The sequence below is a fragment of the Nestor notabilis genome, unplaced genomic scaffold (genome assembly GCF_000696875.1).
Source record: "Nestor notabilis isolate BGI_N333 unplaced genomic scaffold, ASM69687v1 scaffold9097, whole genome shotgun sequence".
Lineage (NCBI taxonomy): Eukaryota > Metazoa > Chordata > Aves > Psittaciformes > Psittacidae > Nestor > Nestor notabilis.
Genome location: NW_009937771.1, coordinates 1 through 20,969, shown reverse-complemented (window position 1 = coordinate 20,969; position 20,969 = coordinate 1).

The window sequence follows — 20,969 nt, the reverse complement described above, 5'->3', positions numbered from 1 at the left end:
AGTGATTTGGTTTCAATCTGTAGTCTGCTGCCTTTAGGAGATGAAGCTGCATTCTGTGGCCTGGTTCACTACCAGCACAGCATTCCATGCAAGAACACCTAAGCAGCCCATAAAGTGGAAGCCGGTGTGGACCAGCAGCAGCCCAGCCGCATCCCGCGCAGCCCTCACACCAGCTCACCTGCTTTTCACAGTCTGCCCACTGAGAGATAACTGGTGGAGGGGAGGAGGGCTTCATGAATCACAATCCCAAGTGACACCTAACAACTACTGATGACATCCTTTCTAAGCCCCTGCTGACCTTTACTACTCAGCCCCAGATGGAGATCTATCCTGTTTTTAAAACAGTACCCAGCATATGTCCCAGAGAAGGAGGAACTGCAACTGCAGTGTAACAAGTTCGGTGTTACAGTTTGTATCAGTTTTATGCATTCTGAATTTTTAACTCAATATGCCTTTTGTAAGATTCTTGGGTACTGAACTCACGTCTACAAACATCATTTTTACTGCCTGAACAGTCCAATATAAAAAGCTCCTTAAAAATACAGTTTTAATACAGCTCTCTTAACACAGGTAACAATGAATTTTTATTAGATTGTTTTAGAAAGACCAAAACTATCTTTCCCAAATATGTAAATAAACTGAAACAATCTCAATAAATGGATTATTTTTGAATGGCTCAGACATCTAATTAAAACATAAAAACATCTAAGCCCCAACATGCCAGTTTCATTAACTTAGTAATACGCTACCTAAAGAGACACTGTTACTTGCCTATCACCCCAAACCTACTTTTTGTTGTTGTTTTATTTGCTTAGCACGTATTCCTAAGACCTCCAGATACAAACCAATTTAATTCCAATGTGATGCACTAACACACTGCAGCAGCAATAAGGAATATTATATTCTGCACATGAAAACTTATTATTTTCTTCTCAACAAATTATTCTGTCTGGTGTGTTTGTCCTCATCTCATCAATTGCTAATGGATTGCGAGTAAGAACACAACAGGTTGGGCAGATTATAGAAATTGGCATGGACCTTGTTTTATTACTGTTGTTTTTAACCAAGAATGTCCAAGATGTTTTTATGCCAACAGCACCATCAAGTTGAAAAGTAGCCTGGAGGAAAGGAGGCTAGGGGGAGACCTTATCACCACGATCTAGTATTTAAAGGGTGGCTACAAAGATCCACTCTACTTAGCACTTGTCAGGCCTCACCTGGAACACTGTGTGTGGTGTTGGTCCCCACCATAAAAAAAAGATGTGGGCTGGCTGGAAAGGGTCCAGGAAAGGGACACAAAGATGATCCAGGGAATAGGAAGCCTGTCATATGAGGAAAGGCTGAGCAAACTTGATCTATTCAGCCTTGAGAAAAGAAGGCTCAGGAGAAACTGGCCACAAAGAAAATGGAGACTCCCTTTTTACAAGGAGTCACATGGAAAAGATGAGGGGTAATGGGTACAAGTTAGTGCTGGGGAGGATTCTGGTTGAACACTAGATTCAGGCGGACAGGGTGCTGGGACATCTAGTCTAGATCATGCTTTGCCTAGGAAGGTTGGACCAGATGATCCTTAAGGTCCCTTCCAACCTGGGACTCTGATTCTAAGTATGTAGCAATTCCACAAAAAAAATGAAAGACTGATTTATAAAATAAGCACATCAGCTAAATTATCACCCTGAATCACATGTGAATTTGGAAAAACAACAGTTGAGTCTTTTTTGTTGTTGTTGTTGTTATGTGGTTTTTTTAGGTATAAATACAGCCATTTTCTGAACTTATTTACAAACCAGAGAGAATATAGTTTTGGGGTTTTTCTGAAGTGGAGGTTGTCATGTAGTCACATGTCTGTGGCAGTTCAGGATAAAGAAAAACACTCTTTATTGTAAAAGGCATGATAAAAGCTGCAACACAGCAGATAACTGTGGCCAAGATTAGTTTTTCAACAGTATGTACCAAAAAGCACCTTTGTGCTGACACCACAGAAGTGTAATGTACTGCTCAGAGGCAGAACTTTTAACCACCAAGATGCCAAAAGACAGACAGACATGCAGTCATGCTTATTTCTTAACATGGGCACTGGACTTGTCATCGGTTTCAAATTAACTTTTTATTGAGATATTTGCCTTATCTTCCCAACTGTTACATCTGGGACCTGCCCTCCCATATGCAGTGTTGTTTCAACTGAGATGAGCAGGGCAATACAAAACAATCACTGTTGTGTTGTACCAGGGTGGTGCCCCATGATAAGGAGTTCATTTCCCAAAGTCCTGCTTGCAGAATTTAAAGGTACACTGTTAGGTTTACTTGAGATTTTCCCCAATCAGGTGGTTTCAAAAACATCTGCTTTCGTGTTGGATTAAAGGGTTGCATAATATGACCTTGGACTGCGTTCAGATGTAGAGCTCAGGTAACTTGATGTCTACACAGGTCACTTTACTGGGGGGAAAACCTGAACAGGGAGAGCCTCAGAGCCACAGCCCTGCAGTGCTGCACAGCTTGGCAGTGGGAGGTGGGATATGCCGTGAAGAACTGAAAAGCTTTTATTGCACACGCAGGGAGAAGCAGGAATGGTCCAGCCTCCTCCAAAACATCCCCGGTTCACATGTGACCCATCAACTCCTCTCACTGCTGACCAACAGGAGGAGCTTGTTTGGGGGGCCAGGAGGAGCTCCACAGTGCGGGAGGTTTTAATGTAAAAATTGTGTTCTATGTTTATTTTAATTTCACAGAGTGCTGAGTATGGAGAGTAAAAGCTCCAGGGCTGCAGCAGCTTCCTGTTTACCTCGGCAGCACTGACTCACAGCAACAGGGAAAAGGATCAGGAGGTGGTGTTCACTCACCTACAGTGGAGCTAACACCTGGGTGGTAAGACATGTGGCTTAACTCACACCTTTTTATTAGCTTTCATGTTTTGCTGTTCGTGCAAGAAATGAGATTAGACTTCAGACACTGAGTAGATCAACTATTCAATACACGGATTAAGCCTTTAACTCTAGAAGAACACAACCTTAGTATTTACTATTTCAGTGCATGCAGATACAAATGCTTCCTTGTTTAATTATTATATAAATACAAACAAGCATTCCTTTGAGCATTCCACCTCAGGAATTAGTTACACATTCCCAAAGGACTAAATCTGCAAGTTCACATCAACTCCCCAAAATCCCTCCTATTAATCAAAAGGCAACAGGAGGCAAAACCTTGGGAGAAACAGTATACATCAGACCCAACAAAACTCATGCACTGGGGAGAAGGAGACTCAAAGAGATACTACTTTAACTTTCCCAGCTGTACATTCATCTCTGGCCTGACCTGCAAAGTGCTTATCACCTGCTTCCGGTGTAAGGGTTGAGAATGGTTACACAGCTACACTTTAGTTTAAGAAGCACACGCTTTCTAGAGCTCATAGGGGTCCTATCAGAAAGCACATTCCCCTGCCAGTCCTTAAAACTCATCCAGTTCCAACCCCCTGCCACGGGCAGGGACACCTTCCACTAGAGCAGGTTGCTCCAAGCCCCTGTGTCCAACCTGGCCTTGAACACTGCCAGAGATGGGGCAGCCACAGCTTCTCTGGGCACCCTGTGCCAGCGCCTCAGCACCTTTTAGCACAGAAGCAGCAATTTTTCCCCCAAGTTTAGTTGTTGGGGTTTTTTTTAACATATTAGAATGTTTAATGTTAATATCTAGCATTCAAATTATTATTCAAGCAAGAAAGCTAACTGAAAACTTATTTAGACATCTAGCTATCATCGTAACTGTAGGCTTTTACCAGATGTGCAAACAAGCGAGTTCACTTGCAAACTAGCATTCTTCACACATTTGCTGCAAGTAACTGATACTATCAGGATATGTATTAGATTCAGTGTCACAGATGTTGCATGGCATAATTATGGTTTGCAGAGATGCCAGCTCTGAATGCGCTGCAGTAGGCTTAAATTGCTGCCGTTTCACAAACACCGTAACTTTATCATTGATTTTGCAGAATTATGCAAAAGGTGAAATTTTAAAGTCTGTTACACCTTGTAATTCAGTATGAGCATCATAAATACACAGCTCATTCTGTAGTTAAGCTGCTTGTACTCAGCCACAGCATCCACACAAACCCAAAAATAAAGAAAAGGGCCCTTGCAAAATAGAAAAACACACTGGAATCAAACTGAAGTGTGTTGGAACACTTTTCCATGGAATTAAAAGAATAATAATCCAGGAACGGGAAAGACCTTGTAATGCTGAGGCTTGGCATATTACCAGTCTGGATGTAAACACAGCTAACATTTTGCCAAGATCATTATGTCTAAATGTTATTACTAACCAGAGAATAATTGTGAATATAGGAATGTGGTTACGTCTTCTTAATCAGTTCCTTGAGGTTCTTGGGTAGCATAAACAATGTGTAAACAAAGTTTAGCATGAATTATTCAACACCTAAAATTCTGAAACTCATTGAGGCTTTCAAAAACAAAACTCTTCCCATTAAGAACACACAATTAAAAAAGAAGAAAGAACCATGAAACATTCAGGTATCTGTATTAACTTGCCAACCTATTCTGCTAATTTTACTTCTGCCTAGTTAAGGTTTGTTGAAAAGAAAACCATTCTCACCTTGCTACTTCAAGAAGTACCTAGGCCAATTATGAATGTCTGTCTCTGCAGGACTGTAAGGAGAAAGCATTCTGAAGCAGCCTACCAATTTTTATATATGGCATCTGTTTGGGGGTTTTTTAATAGATAAATAAAAAAGGACATTATTCACACATCTAAAGTTTTCCTCCTTGCCTGCACATTTCAGATTTTGGAAAACTAGCCTAAAACCTTAAGTTACAGATTCCATCTAATCTGCCACACTGAAATGAAGGACATTTGTTTCATTGCTTATGGAATTGAAGCTTCAAATACTCTCAAAGGTAACCTTTCACAAACACACACAAGAGTATAAACAAAACTAGAGTCAAGTAAGACCTAATCCAACAAGACCAGACTCATTACACAAACAGGTTTTGGGAGATTTGGGTTTTTTTTTCTTTCTTTTCTTTTTCTTTCAACAAGCAAGGTATGAAGACTGCCAGCAACTGAACAGTATGCAAGTCTTCACTACTGAAAATACAATTGTTAGTATTTCAGACTCACTCTATTGTTAATACATCCAGTTAACAAAAGCTGTTAGAAACACTTGTTAAATAACAAAAGCCTTAGGTTTTTTCTTTAGGTTTTTCAAAATAAGAAAGAACACACTAGTAGAAACTGTTCTTTAGAAAAAAAACCCTAAGTTGTCTATAATATAAGCAACACAAAATGTCTCTCCTGTAGGTTGTATTGCATTTAAATCAGAAACATGCATCTAAATGCCTTTGTACACTAGAATGCCTCATCTGGTTACGTTTTTAAACAGTAGATGAATAACCCACTTTACAGTTTCCTATTAAATCCTTGTTTCATACACAGTACCATAAAATCTCATTATCATTTCAGATGTCTATCGATTTCATTTCAATTTAATTTAGAGAAACTGTTAGGTTTTAACACACCACCACTGTAGCATTTAGAAGTAGCTGCAGACCAGGAGTGAAGTTAGGCAAGAGCACACAGTTCACAACCATGCCATCTCCTACCACCTGCAGTGCTACTGCGTATAATACTGGGGTTTATAATGGGTGGGCCATTCACTCCATCGAGGTCACTTGAGGGCAGTATGCTATCCTCTTGTATGATTTAAAGCCTATGATGGAAGAGGGGATAAAGGCACAAGGCATGGAATGCTTTAAACATTTTGGCAAATGAGGTGGGATTTGAAGCTCTAAGGTTAGTCATTTAATGATGCAGGTTTGAGATTCACACTCCCACTCCCAAAACCCCTGCTGAATCCATTACATGCCTTGGTTTATTTGAAGCATAGTGACTGAGAAAAGCTGGGTTTCTACAAGGTTCCTTGAATATGCACAGTTCTATGCATCATCTAAGTGAAGCAATAGTGGAAAAACACATCACACATCAGGCATGTGATCTTAAACCATCCCAGCTCTGTGTCTGTGCCATTTTCTTTCCTTTACAAAACATTAATCTGAACAAGCATATTAAAAACTATGTTGTGCAGCTAAGCATGCCTCATCCAGTTAATGAAAGCACCCTAAAATCTGTAGATTAAAGAATTAGACCAGTAGATATGCACATGTGCATCTGCATACTCCTTGTGCAATGTGTGACTGCCAGAATCATTTTGTTTCCACTAAGAAACAGTGAGAAAGAACAGGAAGCCGCCTGCAGCTACCTTGCTTTGGAGTTTGCTCCTGTCAATTCTCGATGCTTAGCAAGGGTTGATTTACATAGTGCGTGCACGTCATTGATGAGTCAGTATAGCAGGAGGGCTATAAATAGGACCAAACCTTTAAAACAAGTGTCAAAGATCTTTCTTTATTTGTAGTGATTAAATGAAAGTGCCATAGAGCATTTTGTCAGAGTAGGTTTTTTTATGCTGGAGTCCAGTTCTAAAGTAGTTGCACTGCCTTCAAGTAGTGTTCACAACAGCTTTGAAAAGATATTCTGCATTTTGAATCATACAGTAATAGCTAGCATGCCAGAAAGGCTTTCCTGTGTCTTTTAACCCATACTTACAGTCTGTGGTATACAGGCAATATCTAACACCAACTGCTCCATAGATTCCTATCAGAGATTTGTCTTCAGTGCTGTTTTGCCAATTTAGCATTAATGCGCAAACTGTGTATTCATTTTATTGCACTCAAACTCTCCAGCAGCCCACAGCAGTAACTCTAATGAGTAGTACAAAGGTTAAAATTAATTTTTAATCTGTTAAAAGTCAAGTTTTATACACAGGCATTTAAGTAATGACTTCTTCATATGGCCAGGTTCACGAATGGAGATAACATTTGTATGTCCATGTTCCTCTCCATCGCCTTATTGCAAAGTATAAAATAGAACATCTTTGCCTTTATACAAGGGATGCCATTGCAAGCTTCCCTTTCATATGCACTACCACAGAAATCTGCCCTTTAAGAGGGAGCAGAAGAATGTTCGACTGTTTACACACACCATTTCAGAACCATTGTCTGGGCAAGATTAAACCTGTTTAGAACTACCCAGTAAAGGCATAGCTCACATTACACATTTGTACAGATAACATTTATGGGGCAAACCCCAAAAATCATACTGGAAGTCTGTAACAAAGTGGAGCATGTCCTTTAGGATTTGCAGCTGAAGACAGAGGTCTGCTGAAAGTTAAAAGATGTAGAAGGGAAAGCTTGTGAAAGACAACTGCAGAAGCCAAGAAGACCACAGAGTCAGGCCAACCAAGTATTTCAAAGTCATGTGGCTAATCAATGGGAATGAGGACAAGCACGTTTCCCATACAAGGTCAGAATCAGAGTCCATGTTAGACTGAACCAGTTTCACTAGTAATACTGAATGCTTGTAAACAGATGGAAAGAGTACCAAGGTAGAACTGAAGGAGCAGAACTTTAACATTAAAACTGGAAGCAGCTTGCCTAGAGCAGACTAGGCGCCCACCATGTCACCAACCCAGATCGTGCCACCATTCCCTCTTAGGTTTTTTTCCCCTTCTTCTCTTTCCTGTTTGAGAAAGTACGATCTGACACAGCCTATTGTGGGCCAAGTCATATTTCCAATAGAGGACACAATGTAGTTTGGATACACTGCCTGCTAAAGCCAGCAGAGGATTCCAGCCTTCTCACACACTATCGATTATTTAGGCTCCTGGAAGAGCTCAACAACAGAGAGACCATGGGCAGCCATTAGGAAGAAGCCCGTTAGCTATATTCCCCAGTATTTCCTTTTTAAAATAGCACCAGAACAAAACAGAGGGAGAGAGGGGGAAAGGGAGGGGGAGATTGCACAGCTTTGGTACTTCAGTGAGGTTCTTGCACACTGTCACACTACAGACTGGAAAACAGGAACAGGAATGAAAGGGAAAACAGGTTTATTAGAGCCACAGTAGTAAACGGATAGAACAACAGAAAGCACTCCCCACCTGCCAGTTCTAATACACATCCTCACTTGCCCTGACTTAAAACAAAGGGAAAAAAACAAAAAACAAACAAAAAAACCCCAAACAAACACACCACAAAACTAAGCCCCCCCAAACTTAAAAACCGGAGTAGTTTTAGTCCTTGAGTTATGTTCCCAAGTCTTCAAAAAAATTGAAAATGAAAAAATGAATGCCTACACGTCATTGAGATACAATGTGGAAGAGCTTAAAAACCGGAGTAGTTTTAGTCCTTGAGTATGTTCCCAAGTCTTCAAAAATATTGAGAATGAAAAAATGAATGCCTACACATGTCATTGAGATACAATGTGGAAGAATAAGTGCGTTCATTCAAATGAGGTAGACTTCTACCTCCCTCAAGAGCTTCAATTGGCCAAGAATAATTGCAAAACAAGCCCTAAAAGGACACATCTAGCTACAAACATTCTTAAAATGTAAAAAACAGTCTTCATTGTTCACTGTATCCTGTTACCAGCTTGAACATAATTTTAGCTACTGAATTGGTGCTTTATTGTTTTGGCAATCAGATGATATTAACTTCCCCTTTGTTTTTTCTTTTCCTGTTTGTACACCTGCACTCTCAATGAGCAAACAGCAACAGGATTTAACTTTATAGTTAGCCTATTACTCTACATCTGTAGAGAGCAGCATCACAAAATACTTTCAAAGCCCGGGGGGGGTGGGGACGGGACGGACCAAGCCAAAACAAAAAAACAAAAAAACAAAAAAAAAACAAAAAAAAAACAAAAAAAAACCAAACAAACAAAAAAAAAAACCACACACAAAAACAAAACAAACAAAAAAAACCAAAAAACCAAACAAACAAAACCCAGCAGCAACCTTGACTTCTAAGATCTAAATGTAGTCCCCAGGTAAAATAATTTTGAAATAAAAAAGAGGATATTTTTCCAACATACTGTCTGCTTCAGACGTAAAATTCATGACCTAGCTACCTCACAACAGATAGTTAATATCCCAGTTACTGACTCTCCAGCACATTTTGAACCACAGACTAGGAAGAACTCCCATAAATTGTCTGAAGTGCATTACCACTGGTATTTCTGATTGAAGTCTCTTTTTCCCTCTACTATGCTATCAGCTATTTAACAGTTCTTGAGATCAGAGATCCAATACAAACCACAACAGGCAGGTTACAATCGAACTGATGGGAGCAGTTCACCATGCTTTGTCCCTTGCAGTCCCACTTCTAGCCACACAGGGCACGAAGAAAAATCCTACCACACGGTAGGAGGATAAGCCTACTAACTGCTTGTTCAATTTTGAATGTATTCTGCTCTGAGAACAGACCCACGTACCAGACAAGTCAAGTGAAAATGTTACTTAATGGCCTCAGGTGCAAAAATGCCTCAGCCTCTATCATTAAGAAATTATCTGAACGAAAGAAAACCTGATTTCAGTAGGTGAACACTCTCGAGGTGTGTCAGACTGAATAGCTACTCATGACTAATGCATTAACTGTGGTAACAACCACACTTCTCCATTACATCAGAACATCCTCAGTGATGGCAAAAACTTTATGAAGTATCTGCCTATGCACTAAGGGTACAAGCTGTACTGTCAATACAGCCCAAATATACTTGCCTCAGCACTTGTCATCTTTCACACTGTTGAGACTGTTTTCAGAATAAACAGTTCTTAAATTCCTTTCCACAAAAGAAGCTTTCAGGACCGGATAAAAGTTGGTTTAGTCTATAGACTTATCCTATGTCACAGAAACAGGATTTAAAACTTTGTACTGTGTTCTGCTCCTCTGGGTGGATTTCAGACGCTCCTGTCTTAGCCAGAACTGGAATTTTTTAGTTCTCTCAAGACTGTATCCATACCGGCCTTATTTTGGGCAGTCCGACACATACAGCTGAACTTTACTTTGTCTGAGTTTAAGTACAGATTGCAACACTTTAGAGCAGGAAGAGGTCAAGCTCAGGACTCCTAAATATCAGAATCTGCTGTCACGGAATTAATTTGTATTTTGCTGGTGAACTGCATGGGAACAGCAGCTACCTATTTTAGCAGGAAGTAGGGATTACATTTCTAGTTATTACAGTGATTTCTGAAAGACACCATATTTGCTTCTTTCTCAATATGGCTTTACTAGTGACTGTTCAAGAAACTAGGTTTAGGGCTTGGGGTTCCCCCTAAATCTGTACTGGGAATACAGAATACAACATAAGCCCACCCAAGTACTGGATTTAAGGTGGGGGGGGAAACAAGGATCAAGCTAGGAGGTGTGACTGACATTGATGTTCTAATTCTTTCCTCTTTCACTATCAGCAATTGAAGCCTGCGTTCATTTCCCTAGAAGTACTTTGTAGCCTCCACTATTCCAACTCCTTATATCTTAAAATACACCACTACCAATGTATAGACCAACGGAAGCTCTGCTGCAGAACAAGGCCTTGTAACTATGTAAAGACAAGCTTTAGTATTGTGAAGATGAAGGCCCACTTATCTCAATTGACCCTATTAGTGCCACCTAACTGCTTAACATCACTATAACTCCATGTATTAAATGGCACTGTAGACAGCTACAAAGAAAACAGACCTGATGTGACCCTGCCAAAATTAACCCATGGTTTAAGGGAGGTCAGATTGTCCAGAAACACTGTATCACCACTCTCTTTCGTGAAGAAGGATGTTCACTTTGTCTAGAACAATACCAAATATGGCATTAAGTAGCCAGTGTTGTTCTGTTTCCTCTCAAGTGTTCCTAGAATGAACCAAGAATAAGAACACAACGTAAACTACAGGAAGAAACCACTGCTGGCCATGAACTTACTCTGCATATTGAGAGAGCAGGTCTCTGTGGACTGGGCGTGCTGGTATTTCAGGCATTAAGAGCCCTGGAACCAGAATTCCTATTTGCCACTAGAAAAGCTTTGAAGAACAGTACTCACGGGAACAGCTTTAAGACTTCTGGAGCAGTCAGCTGGGTAGCCGACACTAGGAACTGGTAAACTAAGTGTTCCTTTCAATATTAAAACTGTCAGTTCACAATAGTACTAGCTACATGAAATAATTCATTCTCTACTACTGTATGCTACTTAAGTTTAACCACTTTGTAGCCTCACAAGAAGCTTGCACACTTTTAACATATTCCTGAGACAGAGTCCAACAAGGTCAGTGGAGACTGCAGTCAGTTCTGTAGAGAATGCATATTTTGTGTGTTTGAAGGTAACTTTAAGCTAGGACGGATTAATTTCCATTATTGTACGTACCTTTCTTAACCACAACAGAGCCCATTTCAGTCATATCAAATTAGGTTTCATCAACCACATAATGTCATATACACTGATTTGTTACTTAAAGCATGCGAACTGGGCAAATTCTTATTTTCCTTAGTACCTTGGATCTAGTCCTTCATTGCCATGCAGATATCTATTACACAGTGCCGTAATGCAGGAGTGACAGTTCCAGACAAATATCTAAGCTGCTTAAGAAACCAGACTTGGTTGAAACAGGTACTCAACACGTGTCTCAAGTTCCACAGAGTGGATACTCAGGCACTGTCAAGTCCTCTTTCCTTTGGTTAGGTACACTTCTAATCTCACCTGCTCTGCTGGTCACCTGTCCCTATCCTCTCATCTGAAAATGATCATGCCTTGAACTTTGTGGTTAGCAACCCAATGCTGAGGCAAAACACAAGGGCAAAACTGCAAAATAGCAAAAGCAGTGGCCTCTCTTACACTGAAGTCATTCTCCCACTCTCCCCCAACTCTGCTTTAAATGGAACTCAAGTTTTTGCTCATTAAAGGCCAAACCTCAAGTCAGACCTCCACAGACATAAGCAATGCCATACAGGACCTCCATTTGTTACAAACAATATTTGAGTTCACTTTTTCCCTCTGTCAAACCTACTGCATCTTAAAAAAAAAAAATCACAAACCAAAACAAACAAAAAAACCAAACAAAAAAAAACCACCCCAAAACCAAACAAAAACCCAACAACAAAATAAAAAAACCCCACACAAAACACCACCACACACAACCTGCAAACAGCACAGTCTCTAGAAGTTCCACTTCCAACTTGAAGAGCAATGAGTCTTTGCTGAAAGTCTGTTCCTATAATTTATGATCACTAACAGAATGGGACTTGGGTGCTTACAGGGTTTCCCAGACATTGTTCCTGCAGCAACTTTGCCTTCAAGGATTGGTAACTAGAATGTGGCATCGGCCATCAAATATGAACCCACTGGACCCACTGAGCCCCCATCTCTTACCTGGAAGAAAAGCATTCCTACTTACAAAAGCACTTTGTGTTAATTCTGCCCCTTACTGGGGCATCTAGCAAATGTGAGCTTTAAGCATCTCTAATTAGGAATTCTTGGCTACCCAAGGAAGAAGCAGGCAAAAATGCTCTGCCAAGCCAACAGCCACTGTGGAGCAAGTAAACAGCTAACAGTTTGGATACAGTTCAGGATTCAGTTATGCATTTTTATCTCTTGTGCAACAGACATCTCAGCACATTTAAGCTACTACTCTGTAGCAGTAGGTAGGGCCTATACCTTCCGCTTCCAGCACAGCCCAGCAATTCCAAAAAGTCACCTTACTCCAGTCTATTCAAGTCTTCCAGGCTACACAAAGAACAGCCAGAATACCCTAAAAACATCCGAATCGCCCTATCCTGAGAAGTTGTTTTGACTTTTCCACTTAAAGGACCAGACTGTTTTTATAGGAATTTTTGGTTTGCTGAATGTAGCAATTCTTAAGCAATTTAGTGGCTCCCAGTGTATATATTTAAAGTTGAGGGGAAGCACTGAAAAAGGCTTTGGAGACTACCAACAATACAGCTTCAAGTCCTGGAAACATGACAATGCATAAACAAACACCATTTTTAAGTGGAGAAAAATAAAATCTAGCTGAAGTAATTCTGTTCCAATGGGACTACTGTATTTTACTCACTAAAGTCAAATATATGTTTTCATGGATTAAAGCAATTCGGAATTCAGGAACTATGAAGTTTACACAAGAACAGTGTCAGCAGATAGCATATGGTACAGAAGCTGTATGTCATAAAATCATGCTTTGTAATACATCAGATCCCACAGTATCCACATTTTTTATTCACATTATGGTAGGAAAGATATCAGAAGACTCCTTACAGGAGCCATGTGTCAGTCTAGCTTGCTTCCATAAAAACTGTACCATTAAGAATCAACAAAAATTATAGAACTAAATATGATACAAGTCTAATTGAATAATGATTCCCATAACTAATTAGGTTTTTCTACTAATGACCACATCCTATTACCACAGTTCCTTCAAAAACTTATTTAGATAACAACTAGGAAGTCCCAATATCAAAACAGTGGAAGCAATTATGCAAAAATCCATGTTTCATTTGCCTTACCAGAAGATACTGAATAATTATTTATTAATTCAGACTACATAGATAGCTAGTACCTCTGTGCTCAGAAAGCAAGGAGGGGTGGTTTTGTAGCTTTATATCCTTGCTGGAATGAATCTCACAAAATCCAAAATCCCCATTTAAGTATACCTGTACTGTATAACTATTTTGAATTACTGTTATAAGTGTTTTTGCACATTTCTCCTGCTTTAGGCATGTACTGCATATGATTGGGGATGTAGTGCAGGAAAACTAATTCTTTCATGACTAACAGACAAATCAAATTCTTAAATACTGAATGAAAAAACAAATACTCAAACAGAAGTATGCACATGCTTTGGAGTACTATGAAATGGCTTTTAACGTTAGGTTTAATGAAAGCACTCTTTCAATATGCCTCAAGAACACTGCTTTCACTTAACAAATGAAGTATTTTCAGTTCATATACCAAAGCATCTGCAATACAATAGTTCAAAACCTGAGCAATCAAAAGGTGTAAATGGAAGTACATACCAGAACTACAAAGGCTAAAAAGCCCAACAGCTAACAGAATGCTAATCCCCGCGTATGTTTACAATAGTTACGTAAACTCTTGATCTTGGAATCTCCCCCCTAACCCTCCAGACCAGTAGCGCTTTTGTACCAAACAGGGTATCAGAGAGTACAGGGGTCACAACTCAAAGCACTTCAAATATCTTGGCAGCATACTTCTTTACAAACATAGGGTTAAGAAGAGCTACTGCAAAAGCGAATTTGGAAGCCCTTCGGCATTTGTGCGGACTTGTATTCTTCAAAACAGGTGGAAAAACCAAAACAAGATGAGACAAATTCTTGACTACTGCTTGGCACTGCATATATATTACTGACAAGAGGTCCCAACTTCTATCTTTCTGTATTTTTGCTATTAGCAATATACAACTCAAAGCACAGGAAAAGACATAAATCACTGCAAAAGATAACAGCCCACGATGGTAATCTGCCTAGAATGTAAAGCCTCACAAATGTTGTGGAATGTCAGATTGGAAACAGAAGACTGTCCTAGGTGCAGGATCAACCATCTGGCAGCACATTATTTCATAAGTCACAAGCATGAAAGATTTTAAATCTTTGTGTGTTAAGAACATTCAACATGTTTTATAAAGGGTATCAGGCTGCTTTGTTCAGACTTGCATATGACTTCAACACTTAAATTAGACAAGGCTGACGGAGAACTGGTTACAGACTCAGGCTCAGCTGATGAAGGTGATTCAGTGAGTGGTTCTGAGCTGGCAAGGAAAAAAAACCCTCACACTTCCTGTTCAGAGACAAGTGCAGCTAGACTGCTAGCCCTGTTTGAAGGATGCCAACAAAAACCTCTTATTTAGACTTCAGATTGCGGAACAAAGCACAAAAATAGCTCCTAGAAGCACATGCTTTTGCATGAACCATTTATGTTCCCTTCTTTGATGAAGGAGGCTAAAGAAAGCTCTATCACCATGCCACCCCAAGAGTGTAAAAAGCAGTCACCTTTTGTATTGTTACCCGTGACAGCCAGAAGTAGCTTTCACCAGAGACTCTTCTGGCAGCTGAAGAATGACCCAGATGACAGGAGAGCAAAGCACCAGACCTGTTTTATAGTCCCTTATACACTTACAGAATGGTGTTGATCATGAAGCATTTTTGAGGTCTGCTAACACCTGGCTTTAAAGTTCACATTTAGTTGTTGAATTTAATAAGTTATGTTAGCAGGCAATTCTTCATACTTAAAAGCACATCTTAAGTATGCTTCCCAATAAGCATCACTTTCGTGATGCTGACCTGTGCTCCAGCTACCAATACCACTTTGCCTGTCACTTTTCCACTTGGCTTTGTTAAAAGAAAAATAAAAAAAAAGCATTTTCAGTTTCAATTAAACGACTTAGTCAAGCAGAGAGAACAGATTCCATATACTGCCAGGACATGACTGCACACCTGGTCTCCCCAAGGGGCATGTGCATTTTTGAAGAGGTGAGGGTAGAAGGGGAGGAAATCAGTGGGTGGAGGATAGGAAAGCTAGAAGAAGAGGATGAGTCAGGAGATGAAGACAGCTGTGCTTCCTGGGCAGGACAGTGACTGGCATCCCAGGAATGTGGGGAAGGGAGCGGGAGATGGGAAAGACCCAACTAAGCCCAGGAAGGTCTGACTAAAATAAAAGCTTCTCACACTCAAGCTCCCCCAGGAGGGGGAATCCTAACGATTAGGTGAGGCGAATGTCTGAACTTACCAGAGTAAGAGATAGCTCTCGGTTCTGATCTTAAGATAGAGAGGAAAAATTCTACTTTCTGTCATGTTTCTCTGATATTTGTAAATACTTCTACACCCATGTAGCAGAAATAATAAAAGCCAAACTAGATACAACAGCTGACAGAGTCCTTTGGCTACAACAGTTTCAAAAATTAGCAAGCCTATACAGCAGTAATACTTACACCCATACACAAGTGGTAAAGAGAGCCTAAGGGGAGTGGGAAGACACTTCCACTGGAGTAACAGGAATGCTGGTCATTTGCTAGTGACCAGCACTGACCAGAAAAGCTCCTTGACAGACAATAGGATAGTGAGGAACTGAACAACTACCAACAGGAGAGAAAATGCCTAACAGAACCTTAACATGATTTTCCTCAAAGGTTTATTAGCCTTTTACGCAGATGTAAACCTTTGCTGCACATATTCAGGACTTTAGGTAGTACAGAGTGCCTTCATTGAAAAAGTTAGCAGAGGTGCAAGCCAACCCTTTCTTGCCAAAGCCTACGCCTGGAAACTTCTGCGTCTGCTATTACCTTACTTTTGTAAAACACACACACTCTCTCCCCAGTTCTGCGAACTGCTGCTTTGGTTTTACTCCAGTCTTGCACTGTTAACTCCTAGAACAAAACCTTTTTTAATTAGGTGTAAAATCCCTTTATAACATAGCTCTTAATGCTTTCCAGTAGCCAAACACCATCTAGATCTAGAATTCAGCTTCCTAAAAAAAAGCAGACTGAAGTACGGCATTGCAATAGCAGTTTTAAGAAACTGAAAAGAAAAGCAAATCAATTTGTTATTTATAAGCCACACATTGTTGCAACAACCAGAACCAAAGGGTAGGCAAAAACCTGACAACTTAAAGGCCAAACCCAGGTTAGTCTCTATCAGCAGAACTACAGCAATCTGTGTCAGAACTCCTCATGAAACTACAGTAAGCTCACTCCTAGGGTTATCCTTGGATAGGATCCTTGGATAGGTTATCCTAGGATCCTTGGAAAAGCATAAGAGCTAGGAGCTTAGGAAAAAAAGATTACCTCTTACCTTTTTGCTCACTTCCTCATCAGATGCACCAATTAAAACTGATTAGGTTTTATTGATATAAAGGATTCTTCTATAGGTCTGAAGACGTTTATTTACATGTTCTCTATCTATACATTAATAATACATGCATACTATATTAGAAGACAATTCTAAACATGCAGATATTTCTGATTCCTTACACTGAAGCTGGGAATAGGAGAGTACAAAAACCATTTGATATAACTTGGACAAGAGCAGTGCATGATCATTTAGATTGATGTCACTTTTAGATTAGTTCCTAGAACTAGGAAGAGATTAAACTGGTATTTCTGAAGGAAAAATATTTAAAATTATTACAAAAGGGGCTGGCTTCTCTAAAGAGATGTGCAACTTCTTAGTGTTTCAAGTAAGGAAACGTACTTTCCATGTTGAGAAGTGACAGGCTGAGAGGAAACTGCTTCAAATTGCACCATGGGAGGTTTAGACTGGATATTGGGAAAAAATTTTCTTCACCCAAAGAGTTGTCAAGCACTGAAACAAGCTGCCCAGGGAAGTGGTTCAGTCATCCTCCCTGGAGATACTTTAAAGATGTGTAGATGTAGCACTGAAGGACATGGTTTAGTGGTGAACTTGTCAGTGCTCAGTTAATGGTTGGAGTTTATTTAGGTCTTTTCCAACCTAAATGATTACTAGGATTTTACTAAGAATTTGGTAAAAGCTTGACAGCATTTCACTGGTTAGCTACCACAAAGGCTCTAAAAAACCTCATTCTAGCTTTCCCCATTCCACACCTGCAGCAATGCTTTAAGAGGCAATTAAGACTAGAGCAAGTTATCCCTTCGGGTTTAGCAAAAACGGCTGCAAATAGTTTAGTTAAACTACTAATAGCATTGTCATCCCATTTACTTTACAACAAGCTAGTTTATGTACGGAGGGGGAAGAAACACAATTCCATAAGGCCAAACAAGTTATGAGAAAAATGATTAAGACATACATACATACACAATAGTATGTCCAGTTTTCAGCTGCAAAAGCTGCATTTGGGTAACATTCTGCATACGTTAGTGCTGCCCGGAAAAGTGCTCTAACACACACAATATACACATAAACCATTCTAGAGAACTAAACTACAAAGAAACGGAGTGAAGCATGCACACAATGTAAGCCTGTAAACAAAACACAAGTCTGAATCACTAACTTTGCTATTGAACATGCTACTGTGTTTTATGTATCGGCCAGAGAGAAACACCGTACAGCTGTAAGATTTTTCCACTAATGCACCTCTAGACATAATGCAAAGCACATGCTGTTACCCTCTCTACTATTCCACGTTTTGGCAGAGAGCAAGGTTTGAGCTTACGCTACTGTCTGCAGCACCAGACAGAAAAGCACCCTTCAAACACAGAAGCAACATCGTCTTGCTTGATTTTCTTGCAGGAAAAGACTTAAAATAGTGTAAGGTCTCAGTTCACATCACACATTAGCTATTTTAGGACCAAATCCTAAAGGCTAGCTAGTCATATTCATTTCTGCAAACTTTTACAGGCACTACAATTAATCAAGACATCCCCAGCATCTTGATGGATTGGGCTATAAATATCTGACCTCTAGCGTTACCAAGTTACACTGAACTGCTGTAAAAAGGTTTCTTCTTAAGAATTATCTTCCATCTTTGCTGAAGATGTGGAAATAGGAAGACACTAAATATACCCATACAGACTGCGGTACTACAGAAAAATGCTTAGCATCGAAAACGGGCTTAAACAGGAACACTTTTTCTTTTTCTAATATAAGGGAATCAGACAACCCTGGCTTGCTCAACAATTTGTGAGTTAATCTGCTGAACCTGCTTTCTCTTGGAGTCTCTCCCCTCTCACTCTCTCCAGCAAAGTAAAACTTCAGTAGAAGCAATCTACAAACATTATGCAAAGCAGGCAAAGTTGATCACTGGTGCGTTGTTGTTGGGGTGTTTATTTGGTTTTGCATTTTATTGTTTGCCTTTTATAAAAATGGCAGCAGTTTATGCCACGGAAACAGTATTATGTTTGCCGATGAACATTCCATCTTCTATCTTTAGAGTCAAAGCCAGCTGACAGCGCTCTGAGGAACAATCTTCCCCTGAAGACTATAGAGCTACTTTAAATGAAAGGTTCAAGATCACATCACATTAATGTGACCAGTTTGTTTTGTAACACGATCCGGATAGTCTATCCAATCTAGATAAGATCCTCCAATGCACCTCTATGAACTACCTAATGACAGTACCAAGGTCCAAACTCACAGTATAAGAGCAAAAGCTGCACAAAGTTCAGCCGATGTTACATTTCACTTCAAGTAAGTTTCAGCTTAGTTTTGCTGAGAGGTGTCCTGAACATTAAGGATCCACTCCTTTACTGGAGTGGGTCTGCTTTACACTTACACAGCATACATGTTCAAAGATTGGCGAGTTGCAGCGGAGCTGTTAAGAGGCTCCGGTTTAACTTTGAAGTAAAAAAAAATTAAACCACGAAGTTTCAACTGAGGAGCAAGTGGCTGCAAGGTGCTTAGTTGCCGGCCCAAACCACAACAAATGTGAACGAAATGGATGCATTTCGGGGAGCCAAAAAAAAATATAAAATAAAATCAACAGTTGCCACACATTCCCTAAAACTGTCAGCTCATTCCCACCTTGTGCTACAGCACATAGCCATGAAACAGCTCGCCCATTCCATGTCTGCAGACCTCCTCCTGTAACCACGGTGTTCACTGGATACAGATACTGATCTGGATTAAAAAACAACTACAACTGGTGTCAGTGGTAACTCAGCACCCTGCTCTGTGGGCCCTGTCAGAACAGCAAAAGGTCACTCTAAGGTCCACCAAGACAACACAGCAGAAAAACCCCTTCAGTTAGAGAACACAAAGCACTCCTTTGACATTTTGCTCCCTCCTCCCCTCCCCAAATCAAAATTGTCAAGACAAGAATAAGGGAAACAATGTGACTTTTTTTATAGAGCACTGAGAATGAGTATAAAGTTTCAGGATATTAGTATTGTGAATCATGTTTGTAGGCAGTTACTGCAAGTACTGCCAGGCAATCCTTCTGCCAGCTAAGTTACAAAATACTACCTTCTAATGGTTATCGAACATTTATTTGAGCACAATTCTTAAGATAAGCAGTACTTTTAAAGACAATCTTTTCTGGTTTTGTTGTAATCATTCCTTACGAACACTCTTAAAAAATGCATTTACATTAGCTTGAGATCCCACAGTGAAAAGATTAATTCAAGACTACTTCAGTATCAAATTAAAAGCTGGAAAGTAACTGCCTGAATAGTTCTCTGATAATGGTACCTTATGGAGGAAACCAGTTCTTTTATTTGGATAAAGTAAAACTCATTGAATATGCTACCAATCAGCTTTGCATATTTACAAGAACTGTATTTTGATTAAAACCTTTCCTAAAAAAGTAATTAATGGATCCACAGCAGATCAACTAATAGACTCACTGTTCTCAAAGTATTATTGTTAATAGGTAGACACCTCTAAAGGACCTGCACCGAGGATTTCCAAGCCGATTTAACATGTCAGCAACCTAGGCAATGACACATCACCTCTACCAGGAAGTCTGAAAGTGCCACAGGTGCCTGTGACCACAGGAGCCAGTACTGAGGAGCAGAGGTTGATCTGAACCACCTGGCTAAACAACCAACTCAAAGGCAACACATATGCCTCAGCTGAAGCTCCTTACCAGCAACAGGACTGTGAGAGCTGGAGGTATTGCTATGCCTGGCTATGACAGAAGTTTTAGCTTCTTAACCTCTGCAATGCTCTATTTAAAGCAAAGACTTGTGCTCAACACAGGTGTAACCAGGGAGAGGTGTACTCGCCTCAGGAAGTCAAAGCACAGGCACTGGCAATAGGAGGGACACCCTCCAGAAGACACAGGGAGCTAAGGGCCCAAGCTAACACCGCATTTAAGTCAGTACGGCTCCGAATACACAGGCACTAGGTTGGTCAGCGTTTAAAACTTAACCTTAGTTAAGCTTTAGCAGGTATAATGCAAAATCTTCCCAAGTACCTTAACTCTTGGGTTATGGATTTTAGCCTAGTTCATTACCACATGAGATTTTTCACTACTTACTCTTCAGTTCTTGAGTAACAGGTAGTCATAACTATTATTTGGATTACTTCACGATGAAAGCTATTATCAATCCTCAGGAGTCAATGACTAAAGACAAACCGGGCTCAGCTCCTGAACCTCAGTTTTTCCTCAACCTAGCACCGGTACGTTTGACTAACACCGCATCCCCTTATCGCACCAGGGGT